Below are 14,474 nucleotides of genomic sequence, written 5' to 3' on the forward strand. Positions count from 1 at the left end.
TCTCTAAATGTTTGATAAAATTCACCTGTGAATCCATCTGGTCCTGGACTTTTGTTTGTTGGGAGATTTTTAATCACAGTTTCAATATCATTACTCATGATAGGCCTGTTCATATTTTCTCTTTCTTCCTGATTCAGTCTTGGAAGGTTATACCTTGCTAAGAATCCATTTCATCCATGTTGTCCATTTTATTGGCATATAGTTGCTTGTAGTTGACTCCTATGATAATTTTATTTCTGCAGTGTCCTTTGTAACTTCTGGTTTCATTTCTAGTTTTATTGATTTGAGTCCTCTCTTTTTCTTGGTGAGTCTTGCTAGAGGTTTATCATTTTTATTTATCTTCTCAAAGAACCAGCTTTTAGTTTTATTGATTTTTGCTATTGTTTTCTTTGTTTCTATTTCATTTCTTTCTTCTCTGATCTTTATGATTTCTCTCCATCTACTAACTTTGGGTTTTGTTTGCTCTTCTTTCTCTAGTTTCTTTAGGTGTAAGGTTAGATTGTTTCCTTGTGATTTTTCTTGTTTCTTGAGGTAGGATTCTATTGCTATAAACTTCCCTCTTAGAACTGCCTTTGCTGCATCCCATGGGTTTTGGATCATTGTGTTTTCATTGGCATTTGTCTCTAGGTATTTTTTGATTTCCTCTTTGATTTTGTCAGTGATCTCTTGATTATTAAGTAGAATATTGTTTAGCCTCCATGTTTTTGTGTTTTTTACAGTTTTTTTCCTGTAATTGATTTCTAATCTCACAGTGTTGTGGTCAGAAAAGATGCTTGATATGACTTCAATTATCTTGAATTTACTGAGGCTTGATTTATGACCCAAAATGTGATCTATCCTGGAGAATGTTCCATGTGCACTTGAGAAGAACATGTAATCTGCTGTTTTTGAATGTAATGTCCTATAGACACCTATTAAATCAAGCTAATTTATTGTGTCATTTAAAGCTTGTATTTCCTTATTAATTTTCTGTGTGGATGATCTGTCCATTTGTGTAAGTGGGGTGTTAAAGTCCTCCACTATTATTGTGTTATTGTTGTTTTCGTTTTTCATAGTTGTTAGCATTTGCCTTATGTATTGAGGTGCTCCTGTACTGGGTGCATATATATTTATAATTGTTAACTTCTTTTCTTGGATTGATCCCTTGATCTTTATATAGTGTCCTTTCTTGTCTCTTGTAACATTTTTTATTTTAAAGTCTATTTTATCTGATATGACTATTGCTACTCCAGCTTTCTTTTGATTTCCATTTGCATGGATTATCTTTCTCCATCCCCTCACTTTCAGTCTGTATGTGTCCCTAGGTCTGAAGTGGGTCTCTTGCAGACAGCATATATATGGGTCTTGTTTTTGTATTCATTCAGCCAGTCTGTGTCTTTTGGTTGGTGCATTTAGTCCATTTACATTCAAGGTAATTATTGATATGCATGTTCCTCTTACCATTTTCTTAATTGTTTTGGGTTTGTTTCTGTAGGTCCTTTTCTTCTCTTATGTTTCCCACTTAGAGAAGTTCCTTTAGCATTTGTTGTAGGGCTGGTTTGGTGGTGCTGAATTCTCTTAGCTGTTGCTTGTCTGTAAAGCTTTTGATTTCTCTGTGGAATCTGAATGAGATCCTTGCTGGGTGGAGTATTCTTGGTTGTAGGTTCTTCCCTTTCATCACTTAAAATATATCGTGCCACTCCCTTCTGGCTTGCAGAGTTTCTGCTGAGAAATCAGCTGTTAACCTTCTGGGAGTTCCCTTGTATGTTATTTGTCGTTTTTCCCTTGTTGCTTTTAATAACTTTACTCTGTCTTTAAATTTTGTCAGTTTGACTACTATATGTCTTGGTGTGTTTCTCCTTGGGTTTATCCTGCCTGGGACTCTCTGCACTTCCTGGACTTGGGTAGCTATTTCCTTTCCCATGTTAGGGAAGTTTTCAATTATAACCTCTTCCAATATTTTCTCGGGTCCTTTCTCTCTCTCTTCTCTTTCTGGGACCTCTATAATGCGAACGTTGGTGCATTTAACAGTGTCCCAGAGTTCTCTTAGGCTGTCTTCAGTTCTTTTCATTCTCTTTTCTTTATTCTTTTCCACATCAGTGATTATCACCATTCTGTCTTCCAGGTCACTTATTCACCCTTCTGCCTCAGTTAATCGGCTATTGGTTCCTTCTAGTGTATTTTTCATTTCAGTTATTGTGTTGCATATCTCTGTTTGTTGGCTCTTTAATTCTTCTAGGTCTTTGGCAAACTTTTCTTGCAACTTTTTGATCTTTGCATCCAGTCTTTTTTCAAAGTCCTGGATCATCTTCACCATGATTATTCGGAATTCTTTTTCTGGAAGGGTGCCCATCTCCTCTTCATTTAGTTGTTTTTCTGGGGTTTTAGCTTGTCCCTTCATCTGGTACAAAGTCTTTTGCCTTCTCATTTTCTCTATCTTTCTGTGGCTGTGGTTTTCAGTTCCACAAGGTGAATTACTGCTGATACTGCTTGATACTGCTGTCTGCCCTCTTGTGGAGGAAGCTATCTAGGAGGCTGGTGCATGCTTCCTGATGGGAGGGACTGATGGTGGGTAGGACTGGGTGGGAAGAGCTCAATAAGACTTTAATCTGATTTGGTGGGTGGAGCTCAGTAAAACTTTAATCTGCTGGTCTGCCAATGTGTGGGGCTGTATTCCCACCTTGTTGGTTGTTTGGCCTGAGGCTACCCAGCACTGGATCTTACAGGCTCTTTGGTGAGGCTAATGGCAGACTCTGGTAGGGCTCACGCCAATAACCGCTTCCAAGAACCCCTGTCACCAGTGCCCCTGTCTCCTCGGTGAGCCACAGCTGCCCCCCACCTCTGCAGACAACCCCCCAACACCAGCAGGTATGTCTGGTTCAGTCTCCTATGGTTCAGTCACTGCTCCTTCCCCCAGGGTCCTGGTGAGCACACTTTTTTGTGTGCCCTCCAAGAGTGGAGTCTCTGTTTCCCCCAGTCCTGTGGAGGTCCTGCAATCAAATCCCGCTGGCTTTCAAAGTCTGATTCTCTGGAGATTCCTTCTCCCATTGCCGGACCCCCCAGGTAGGGAAGCCTAACGTGGGGCTCAGAACCCTCACTTTAGTGGGTGGACTTTTGTGGTATAACTGTTCTTCAGCTTGTGAGTCACCAACCCAGCATTTATGGGATTTGATTTTAATGTGATTGCACCCCTCCTACCATCTCATTGCAGCTCCTCCTTTGTCTCTGGATGTGGGGTGTCTTTTTTGGTGAGTTCCAGTGTCTTTCTGTCAATGGTTGTTCAGCAGTTAGTTGTAATTCCGGTGTTCTTGCTAGAGAGAGTGAGTGCATGTCCTCCTGCTCCACCATCTTGATCCTCTCTGTTCTTTGTTTTCTATATTAAACATTTTTTTCTCCAAGATATTCCTCCAGGTTGCTCACTTTTTTAGTTTTCCTCTTCCTTCTTTCTTTGCCAAAACTATAGGTATTAAAGATGGAAAAGACACATTGCTCATCAAGTCCCTCTCCTTCTAGGGTTGGATATTCCTCTTTAATAGAGCAGTTTTTCCACTTAGCTGAAAATGATTCAAGTGATGGGGTTTCCACCACTTCCTGTGAATGACTCTTTCACAGACTGACAGATCCCGTTACGTGGTCATTTTCTCCCGTATGCTTTGCCTACATTTTTCTTTGCTCTATTTAATCCCATTTCTCTTAGTTATACCCCTTTGGATAACTCAAAGAAATTCCTCTCCCCTTTTTGTTCCATAATTCTCTCAAATATTTGCAGATGGTTATTATTTCTCCTTAGTCATCATTTGGCCCAGCCATTTGAATTAGGTCTTTCATCTTTTCCTGTTATCCAGTGCCTCTAGTTTTTCAATTTTTTGGTATTTCTGTGCCAAACTTATCATTTAAAAAAATGCTCTGACTGCTTTGAAATGTAAAGGTCCAATCTCAGCATGAGACTTTTCTTTCAGAAACTTCAAGGTGAAAGCCACACACCTTGGGGTTTCATGTATCTATATTTTCAGTTGTAACATCAAGCAATCATGCTTCTTGATTCAAATGTTCCTGCTTCAAATTCTATTTCATGAAACCTTTTCATAGCACTTGGCATCTTTAGGGGAAAGGACCAATACTGTGCTGACAGAAAAGGATACTTCTGCCACAGAACATTTAGAAATATCCTAAAAGAGACAGACTGTTCCTCCAAAAGAGGGGTACGATTTTTCCAAAAATAAAGTTTTAATTAAAATAGATGATTTTCCTTTAAAATTTTTTTCAAATCTAATTTATTCACCCAACATGCTCTCAGATTTCCAGGTTCATTTGTGGCAGAGTTCCTTACTCGCCACTGCTGGAAATACCATTTGAACATTGTGTTCTGAGATATAGATTGTTTAGAACTGCCGTATTATTTTATTAGCAGTATAAATAAGGATGGTGTGAAAAATACGTACAGAAAATATCAAAGGGCCCAAGGTCTGCAGAATTCCTGAACATCACAAATTCCCTGAGTCTCCTTCGTCTTGATCTCCTGGGTGGTCATTGAATGAGTGTGATGTCCTTTTCCCATATTTAATGCATTTTTCTTTTTGTCAGTGACTATTGCCATGAAATGTAATTACCGATTCTTTCTTTTTCTTTTATTCTTGTTGCTGCACACTCTTAATATTTTGCAGTGCCAGTTGAAGCTACGAGGGTAAGTGGTTAACAACATTTGCTTTGTTTCCTTATCTTGGAAGTGATGAAAATGTAAGATAGATGCTTGTTAACTTAGAATGTCTTCAGTATAGACCTGTTGGGATCATAGATAGAGGCCAAATAATAGTGTAAAAATACATGGGTTTTGGAGCCAGATGGACCTAGTGTAGAGACTTTTCTCTGCCTTGCTGTGAAATCTAAAGCAAATACCTTCTCGTTTTCTTTTTCAAATGTTCTTTTTCTCTCCCTCTGAATTGGGAAGTATGACTAATGATTTAATATTGATTGCTTTTTTAATCTTTACAATAGTTATCTCTACAGAGTGCATCAGAATTAAGTAATGTTATGATCCCCACCCACTGTATTTATTTGGCCAGTCCTGCCCATAATCCTTACAGAAATCAGACCTTTAGGGTGGTTATACTTTCCAAAACAATTCTTCACCTGTCTTCCAGCTCCTGAGTTTGCCGAAGAAGTATTTTGCTTCTTTGCTAATATATTTTCCCCCCAACAGAATGTCCGTTTTATGGCATAAATTCATGCTTACTACCTGTACTATAATTTTCAATTACCTTAAAACCATTTACTCAGATTTCACTGTGACTACCACCAGATTCGTTGCTCACAATTGCCTTCTGTAAACACTTGTTATGTCTAGAGAGTTAGCACATAATGATCTCGGTGAGGGTGCTTTCTCAGTTTATCACTTCAGCCAGAATACATGGAAAGAGAAGGCATGTAATTTTTGAATTCTTGTGAGATCTGATAATGAGAGCTATCTTGGAAAAGGATATGAATCTTTATAATTGTACTTTTCTTTTTGTTAACAAATCCATAGCTCTCTCTCTTTTATTATTTTCCATTGTAGTAGATGGAAAATCTGATGCTCAGTGGGTGGCCTCCTGGAAGTGCATGATCCAGAGGAAAGTAAGGTGGAAGCCACAGTGTCTTTTATGACCTCCACAAGGAGTGAATACCAGGGGCAGACTCAACTGGAGCCACCTTGGAGGCTGGCTACTGCAGTAGTTTACCTCTTTGTTTAATTGAGATTTTAATTGACATAATTGTAGATTTATATGCAGTTGTAAAAGACTGTATAGAGAGATCCAGTGCATGCTTTGCCAAGTTTTCCCCAATTTTGCATTTTAGAAAGCTATAAGTATAATGTTACAACATTGACATTGATATAATGTACCAATTTTATTCAGCTTTCTCAGTTTTCCTCCTACTCATTAGTGTGTGTATATGTGCTTGTGTGTATTAAATTCTATACAATTAAATCACATACATTCGTGTATCCAACACCTCAGTCAAGATACTGAACGGTTCCAACACCACAAGAATTCCTCCTTTGTGGTTTTATAACCACACCTTCCTCCCTCTTGTACCAACTCCCCTCCCCAAACCTGACTTCTGGTAATCACTAATCTGTCCTCATTTTACAGGCAAATGATTAAACAAACTATAGTATGTACATACCATCAAATACTACTCAGCAATTTAAAAGGAATGGACAATCGATGTAAACAACTTAGATGACTTTTCAAGGAATTATGCTGAGTGAAAAAACCAAGTTTCCTTCATATTCTCTGTTTCTTCTTTCTTTCTCTTTTTTCTTTTTTTCTTTCTATTGATTATTTCTCTTCTGTTTGAAGAGCCTCTTACAGCTAATTTTTTTTGTTTGTTTGTTTTTGTTTTTTTGTTTTTTGGCACACGGGCTTAGTTGCTCCGTGGCATGTGGGATCTTCCTGGAGCAGGGATCGAACCTGTGTCCCCTGCATTGGCAGGCAGATTCTTAACCACTGCGCCACCTAGGAAGCCCACAGCTAATTTTTAACAGTAGGTTTGCTAGTAATAAATTCTTTTACTTTTCTCTCCCTTGAGAATGTTTATTTCCCCTTAATTCCTTAATAATAATTTCTAAAGATATAGAATTTACTAATGATCCTTTTTTTCCTTTTAGCATTTGAAAAATATTGTGTCACACCCTAATGGCCTCCTGATTTCTAATGAGAAATTCACTGTTATTTGAATTGAGGTTCCTCTATAGATAATGTGTAGTTTCTGTCTGGTTGTTTCTAAGGTTCTTTTCTTTATCATCAGTTTTCAAAAGTTTATGATATGTCTTGGTGTGGATTTCATAGTTTATACTTTTAGGGGATTTGCTCAGCTTCTTGGAACTATAGCTCTGTGTCTTTCATCAAATTTGGAAAATTTTCAGGCATTATTTACTCAAATATCTTTTTGGTCCCACTTTCTTTTTCCTCTTCTTCTGGAATACCAATGATATGAATGTTGATTTTTCTTATTGTCTCTCAGGTCTCTGAGACCCTGTTAGTTTCTTTTGGTCTATTTTCTCTCTATTGTTCAGATTAGGTAAATAACCAGCCTACTGTTTTGTCCTCAGGTTCATTGAGTCTGTCTCTGTCATCTCCAATCTACACTGAGCCCGTTCAGTGGGTTTCTACTTTTGTTATGGCATTTTTCCGCTCTATACTTTCCATTTTGTTTGTATTTTATAATTTCTGTTTCTTTGCTAATATTTACTATTTTAAAATTTTTAAAAAGAATTTGTAATAGGTCGTTTGAGTAATTTTATGAAATTTCTTTATAATTGTTTTCAGATAATTCCAACATCAGATTCATCTTTTTTTGGTTTCAGTTGATTGTCTTTTCTCATTCAAGTTGCAGTTGTCTTCGTTCTTGGTATGGTGGATGATTTTCTATTATAGTCTTGATGTTTCTTGTCTATTATATCAGAGGACACTGCATTTTAATTAAATCTTTTATTTTTGCAAGGAGTTCCCTGTTTAGATTTATCACATGATTTATCACATGAGGTTTGATTTACTTCATAGGCTGTGATTCCAACGGTAGTTTTATATTTAGAGCCTATGTGATATTATTTTGGTCTACGTGGTTGAATTGGTGATGTTGGGGCATGTGTTGCTTCTCCCAGTGTTGCATGAAGGTGGAGAGGGATGTCCCAAGATGAGTCTGCTGAGTTTTTCCTGGTGGATGAGGGCTGATACCTCCTGATTGTCCTGATATCCCTGGGTGGGGATAGGAGAGTCCCAGGCCTCTGGGAACAGTGAGCTTCCCAGACCAGGCTGAGTCCCTTTTGCCAGTTCCACTTCATGTCTACTGCAGAACAGGAGTGTCATGCTCTGCAGGGAAGAAGAAGGCTCCCCCAGGCTCCTTGTTTTTGGTGTGGCTCCCAATCCATCCCCTTTACCTAAGGAGTCTGGCTCACTTGATGTTGCCGGAGGGACTCCTGTTCAGTCCAGGGAAGTGATGAGCCTACCTCAGCTGCCTTCTTTTGCTAGGTGGGGATCAGGAAACATTGGGCCTCTGTTGGGTGGGGCTATTGCTGTGTCATTCCTCCAGTCCTGAGCTCCCAAACTAGCTCATCTTCTTCTCCCCATGTTTTAGAGTTCTTTCTTTGTACCTTATACCATTTCCAGGGTTTATAGTTGTATTTGCCAGAGAGGAGCAAAGAAAAACAGGTCTACCTCATCTAGTAGTGTACCTTTTAAATCTCCAGCTTAGGTAAATTTTCTTTGATTCATTTATTCATTCATTCACTGAGCACCAACTGTGGGTCTGCACCATTTTAAGTATGGGCAATGCTAAAGAAGTACAAGATTCCTGTCTTCGTGGAGTTGCATCCTAATATTTCTTTGATTATCACTTTTACCACATTATTTCTTTTTCTTCTTTATATCTCCTATGTTTTCACCTATGATTTTCCTTTCTTAGTATTTTGTGATTATATATTTAAAACTATACAACCTAATTTTTAGTGGTATCCAGCTTATTTTCAAATTACCTGATTAATTTTAAAGTTTTTTGGTCACAAAACTGTATGCGTGTGTGCTCTAATTTATCTCCTTAATAAGACTTTGATCAGAGTTTCTTTCTGTTTCTGCCATTAGTTATGCTTTCACTATTTTCTTTATTTGATGCTGCCATCTTCCCACAAGCAATCACATCCCCTTAAATGACTATTATTGCTCTTATCAGTAGGTGTAGATAGGACAGTAAATGATGGCAGAAGGAGTTTTTCTCCAGGAAGTTGGGGGCGATATGTTTGGCAAATTGAAGTTTCTCTGTTGAGGCATCTCAGAGGAAGATTTTCTAATTTAGTGAAAATAAGGATGGCTTGCAATTTCTCTCTGGGGCAGTGGCACTAAAGAAATGGCTTGCTTTTTCCAGAGCTGCACATAGCTAAGTGTATTTTTACCATTCCAGTAGTTGTAATTTAATGGATGGCCAGATCCCCAATATGATTCCCACCCCAAGATACATGGAGAATTGGGGTTTTGTTTTTGCAGAGAAGCAGCCCTTTTTCCAGGACACTGGGCTCTCCGTTATACCATGTGTATATACCTCATTCATGAGGCTATAAGGTTTAAGATATATCTGCATTCTTGTCAGCCAGGATTACTTTGGTGGTTGTGTCCTCAACAGGGAATGGTCAGGGAGAGTACCATCTAATTGCCTCTGCCAATTGAAGGAAAGAGAGAGGAAAGAACTGGAGCACCTGTGTAGGTGATGGCTGAATTCACATTGGAATGGATAAAGAGTTACTAGCAGAAAAAAAAAGATGAAGGTTACAGTAAGGGTGAGGAAATGGAGTGTGAGTGCCTATATGGACAAAGGTTATATCATTTGTGTTTAGAGCATGAGAGGAGGAGACACTTAGGGAAAAACTTACAAGCATGGGGGTTACTGAGACTGCAAGATGTAGAAAAAGGGATATAACTCTTTACCTTGATGTATGATTAGAAACTCCTCCCACCCTGGAATTTTCTTGAATGAAAGTAATGTATACTTAATCTTTAAAAAATCATGTCTAAGTATTGGATCAAAGTTTCTCTGAATACAACACTTAGTCGGGATAAGGCCACCCAGTGACTAAGTTTTATGTAGATTAGAAGAGAGGCCCTAAATTCATAGGTAAAAGTTGTAGATTTTGGAGGTAGGCAGTATTTGTTTAAAAACCTGGCCTGATCACTTACTTACTGGATAATAAGGAACATATTTAACCTCTCAAAGCCAATTTTCTTTCTGTTAAATGAGGATAGCTTCCTATGTGTTTTGGGATAAATTCTAAAGTCCCAAACATACTTTGAAAAGACTATTATAACATGGCCACTGCCTCCAACCTCCTCTCATTACACACACCCACTCAAGGAAACCAGGACTCCTTTTAGTTCCTTGAATATGCTATAATCATTCACTTGGCTGTAATCTTTCTAAAGGATGTTCCCATTGCCTATAAATCACTTCTCTTTTCTCTCCTCTCCTGCATAACTCCCATTCATCCTTCAGGTCTCAGCTTAAACATCATTTTCCTCTGTCTTCATGTCCCTTAGTCTAATTCGCCTTCTGTTCTCCCATAGTGCCCTATTTCTTTATTATAACATTCAAAACACTTTCTTCCAATTATCTGCTTCTTTTCTGGTTGGGTTCTGTCTTCCCCATTGGTTAGGGACTGTCTCAGTCTTGCCATTATAGCTTCAGTATTTAGCAGAGTGCCTGTCATATATTAAGTACTCAGTAAACATTTGTTAAATGTATAAACAAATGAGCAAATGATGCATCACCTAAAATGAAGTAAGTGTCCACCTAATGGCATCATAACTGGATCCTCTCAACTTCATTATTGGCATGATTATATTAGCCATTAAGGTGGCTGTAAGAAAAGAGACTGCTAGAGTTCCCTTAGTCTCAATACATCCTTTATTACAGACTTTCAATTCTACAAAGTAAATTAAAAAGCATCATATTTTTCATTTAACACAGATAATAACCCACATATCATGTAGGGAGTCAGCAGCCCTTTTGCTAAAATTTATTCCATATGCCATGTCAACAATAAGTCACACACCAATATTTTCTAGTAGAGTTAAAAGAAAACCTAGCAGTTACTTCTAAACACCATGAAATCGATAATGTGGAGAGAAAAGCACTGCTTGTCATACTTAAAATCCCAGGAGTCAATCAGATTTGTTCTTACCATATAATTTTTCCTTCACAATCCTTCCTGTCTACAGAGCCCACACATATGAAAGAAAAGATTTCTTTTTTGTAGCAGTGTACAAAATAACCATAGAAAATTCTGCTGTTTCCCACAAACCAGAACTAAGGTAGCTAAGTCACATTTATCAGACTACTGGGTAAGTTGCCAGGAGTCAAGTACTTTCCAACTACTTAGCTGAAGGGGAAAGTTCAAGAGCCCACCAAATCCTCTCAAGATATAGGAAAAGTAACAGATGAGGACAGTTCCTGTCAAGGTTACTTTTGTTCCAGCTCATCAGTCTCACTGCAGAATTAAGAAAGATTGAACAGCTCCTCCGAAATCTAGTGTGAAGAACATGATTTCTCTCAGGACCATTAACCTTTGAATAATTTTCTGGCCAAAAAGATGGATCTGGACATGCCAGACAAATTCAAATTAAGAGACTGCTGCTTAAATAAAGAGAGCGAGAACCTGGGTATATTGTGAGCTGGAAAGTAGCTTACACAAGCAAGGGACTTCAGCTTTCTTGCCGACAGGGGAGCTGGGAAAGACTTCTAAATTGGGTGATAAGAGCCCATGACTACAGATCCCATGTAACCAGGCTTTGACATCCAAGATGATTCAAAGGTCCACTTCAGTGAGAGTACTTAAATCTCAGACTCACAAGTATCTTTTTAAATTATTGTTTGCCTTCTATCTTCCACACTGTCCTGTAAGTTCCATGAGATCATGGGCTATCTGTGAATTCTTTGCCACCACAGGCTTGCAGTTTTGTCAGGTCTACATCCTGAGGTGAAACTCTGGTGTCCTCATTTTGTCCTTGGCAGGCTGACTTGGGGCCCAAGGCGCTAGTGCTCATCTCACTCTCTCATGTAAAAACTGTTTTTGCAGTCCACAGTGGTTACAAAAGAAAGCTTCAAGTCTTCCCGTTACATTAAAGCTCTGACTATCCTTCCAAATGGAGGGCGTGCAATGTCCTCTCCTTTAGCAGAGACACAAACCACATCTCTGTACTGTTTTCAGTCTCTCAACAGTGAGGGGATCAAACCAGGATGTTTTAAGAAGTGGATTTCATTTATGAAGTGTCCTTCTTTGGACCATCTCTTTCTTTATTTTAGGTCTTAATGTTAACAGAGGTGAATATTATTTTAAAATAGCATATTCTTCAGACAGTACCAAGTGCTGGAGCCCGTGCGGGGTCATAGGAGGAACCTTCCCGTAGCAGTAGATTGCCTGTAGGCCATTCTAGCGAGAAGAACTCACTTTAAAAAAGTATAGCTTCCTCATATGGTCCAGAAATTCCACATCTAGATCTATACCCCAGAAAAGGTCTCACACAAGTCTGCAGAGGCATGGTGTTGTTTGTGGCGTTGAAGTATTACAGCCACACCTGGTGTCTGCCTCTAGAGGCTGTGATTTAGAGCACATTATGGAATATATGCAACAAGAGAAGAAATACTTAAAGGACACGTGCGTAAATTTTTTAAAATTAATACTGAGTATTGAGTGAAAAAAGTTAGAAACATAAGATATTCGCCATACCATGCATTTCCCTCTCTCTCTCCCCCCTCTCCCCCCATACATACACACACACACACGCATGCACACACGCACACATGTGCACGTGCGCATTAGTCAAAATAGCTATTCTACGAATGCAAGAACAATTAATCAAAAACACAGTAGGATGGAAGCCCATGGAAGGGCAAGAGTAATAAAAGTGTGAAATTGTGATAAATGGAAATTTAAAAAATAAAGAAATGAGATGGGTTTTGCTTGAACCAATGGGGACAACATATTATGAAAGAATAGAGTGAACTCAACCAGAGTTCCTCTCTCCACCTGAACAATATGTATAGATACATACATACATACATATATATTCACATACACACACGCAAACATATGTACATACAGGCAGGAGTTATGATAATCTTAATCTTAAGGCTCTCAGCCTTCTAAAGTCATCTGCAAGAGTCAGAAACCTTTGCAGAAACCATAGGTGTCTAATGGGGGTTGGAGGAGGAGGTAGCCCAAGAATAGTTCACAAATAAATGTTGCCTAAAATCTATTTTCTAATCTTGCCTTACTCGCTTCCTCTATTAAACTCCCTAGGTCTCAATTTTCTTATCTATGAAAATGAGCAAATCAATACCTGTTGCATGGGTAGGTATTAATGAGATAACACATGTAGGAAGAGCTTACCATAGGGTTTGGCACCTAGTGAGCGTTCAAATAATACAAATTTTATTTCTGCTCTCTTTCCATCCCTCCTTCTTCCTTTTTTTCCCTACTTTTCTCCACTGCTTAAAATGAAAAGCTGACCTGTTTTCTTAAATTGAGTTAATAATGATCAACTTTCAAATACGACTATATTGCACCCACTGTGCTCCAAAAGCAAGGCATGGTATCCTAATGATCGTGCAATTTGATGCTAATGTTATATCTTTCTATATGAAAAAACTGAGGCTCAGAAAGACTAAGAAACTCAGCCAAAGCTTATCCAGATACTATCCAGAAGAATTTAACCATACTTTCTCAACGCTCACAGAGAAACAAAAATGTGTGAGTACATAATTCTTTTGAGGTATAATTCTCACACTTAGCTACTCTATGTGTGGCTAAGAGAGTGCCATTAAATGGATACAGTGCAACAGTGAGTTTTTTCCTTACTTTCGAGTGGGCCAACAGTGGCCACAAGTTGAAAAAGGCATGAGTCGAGAGAGATATAGGAAGGAAAGAGACAAACACACCTTTGCATAATTGTGTAAAATGTTGACTCAGTTGTGAGCAGTTTATGAGTGAATTACGAATATATTCCTACTCCTTTCATGGGTTTAGACTGTACAATCTCTGAGAATAACTTACTTGGCAGAGACACGCTAACATGGCTCAACACTTACTCACTGGCCAATCAAAGGAGGAAATAGATTCGTCTGAAACCCATGCTGATAGACAAAACCTAAAGAGAAGTTGCTCGAAGGAGCCATGACCCCCCTGAGCTGGGTTGCAGAACGTCTAGCAGCAAGTCTTTCTCCCTCTAGGTTATTTTGTGGAACCTGAAGTGTGGAAGTCATTCCTATTTAGCAGAATCTCCCAGATGATTGCTTTAAAGCTGTAGTTCTTATCCCTGGGTGCGTGTAGGAATCACCTGGGAGCTTTAAAAATGCTAAGGCTTGGGTTCCACCTTGCGGAGATTTGGATTCAGTGGCCTGAATATCAGTATTTTAGAAGCTCTGCATTAGAATTATTTGTCTAAAGACCATTGCCTTAAGCCTGTTGTGCTTGTGCAGCCTTGTCTGATGGCACCGTGGGAAAAAGAAAGGGTCAGGACAGTACTGTGTCTCACCCAATGTGACTCTTCCCAAGTGAGAAGCAGTAACATCCTCCCCAGTGGAGGGTGTCCTGCAGTTCTGGCCAATGACCTGCATTAGGGAGATGGAAAATGGTCCCAGGCCAGGTGGAGAAGCAGTTTTGAGAAGCACAGAGGCTGAGGAGCGCTATTCAAGGAGAGAGAAGTCAGGAGCCATTTTCAAATAAGTAAATCTAAAAATTCTGCTTTTTTCAGCAAATATTAGAAGGAAGCTGAGGCAAAGTCAGAATTCAGTCTCAAAACCTGGGCTCATTCCACTGTACCACAGTCTTTTTCCATGACTCATACCCCAAATCTCAAATATGTATGTATTTCAAATATATATATATTTATTTCAAGCCCAATGGCCAAGCGGATATACTCATTTGCTTGTAACCTCTGAGCTTTTTACTGCCTCTGAGCTCATTTCAC

The sequence above is a fragment of the Hippopotamus amphibius genome, chromosome 10, assembly GCF_030028045.1.
Source record: "Hippopotamus amphibius kiboko isolate mHipAmp2 chromosome 10, mHipAmp2.hap2, whole genome shotgun sequence".
Classification (NCBI taxonomy): Eukaryota; Metazoa; Chordata; class Mammalia; order Artiodactyla; family Hippopotamidae; genus Hippopotamus; species Hippopotamus amphibius.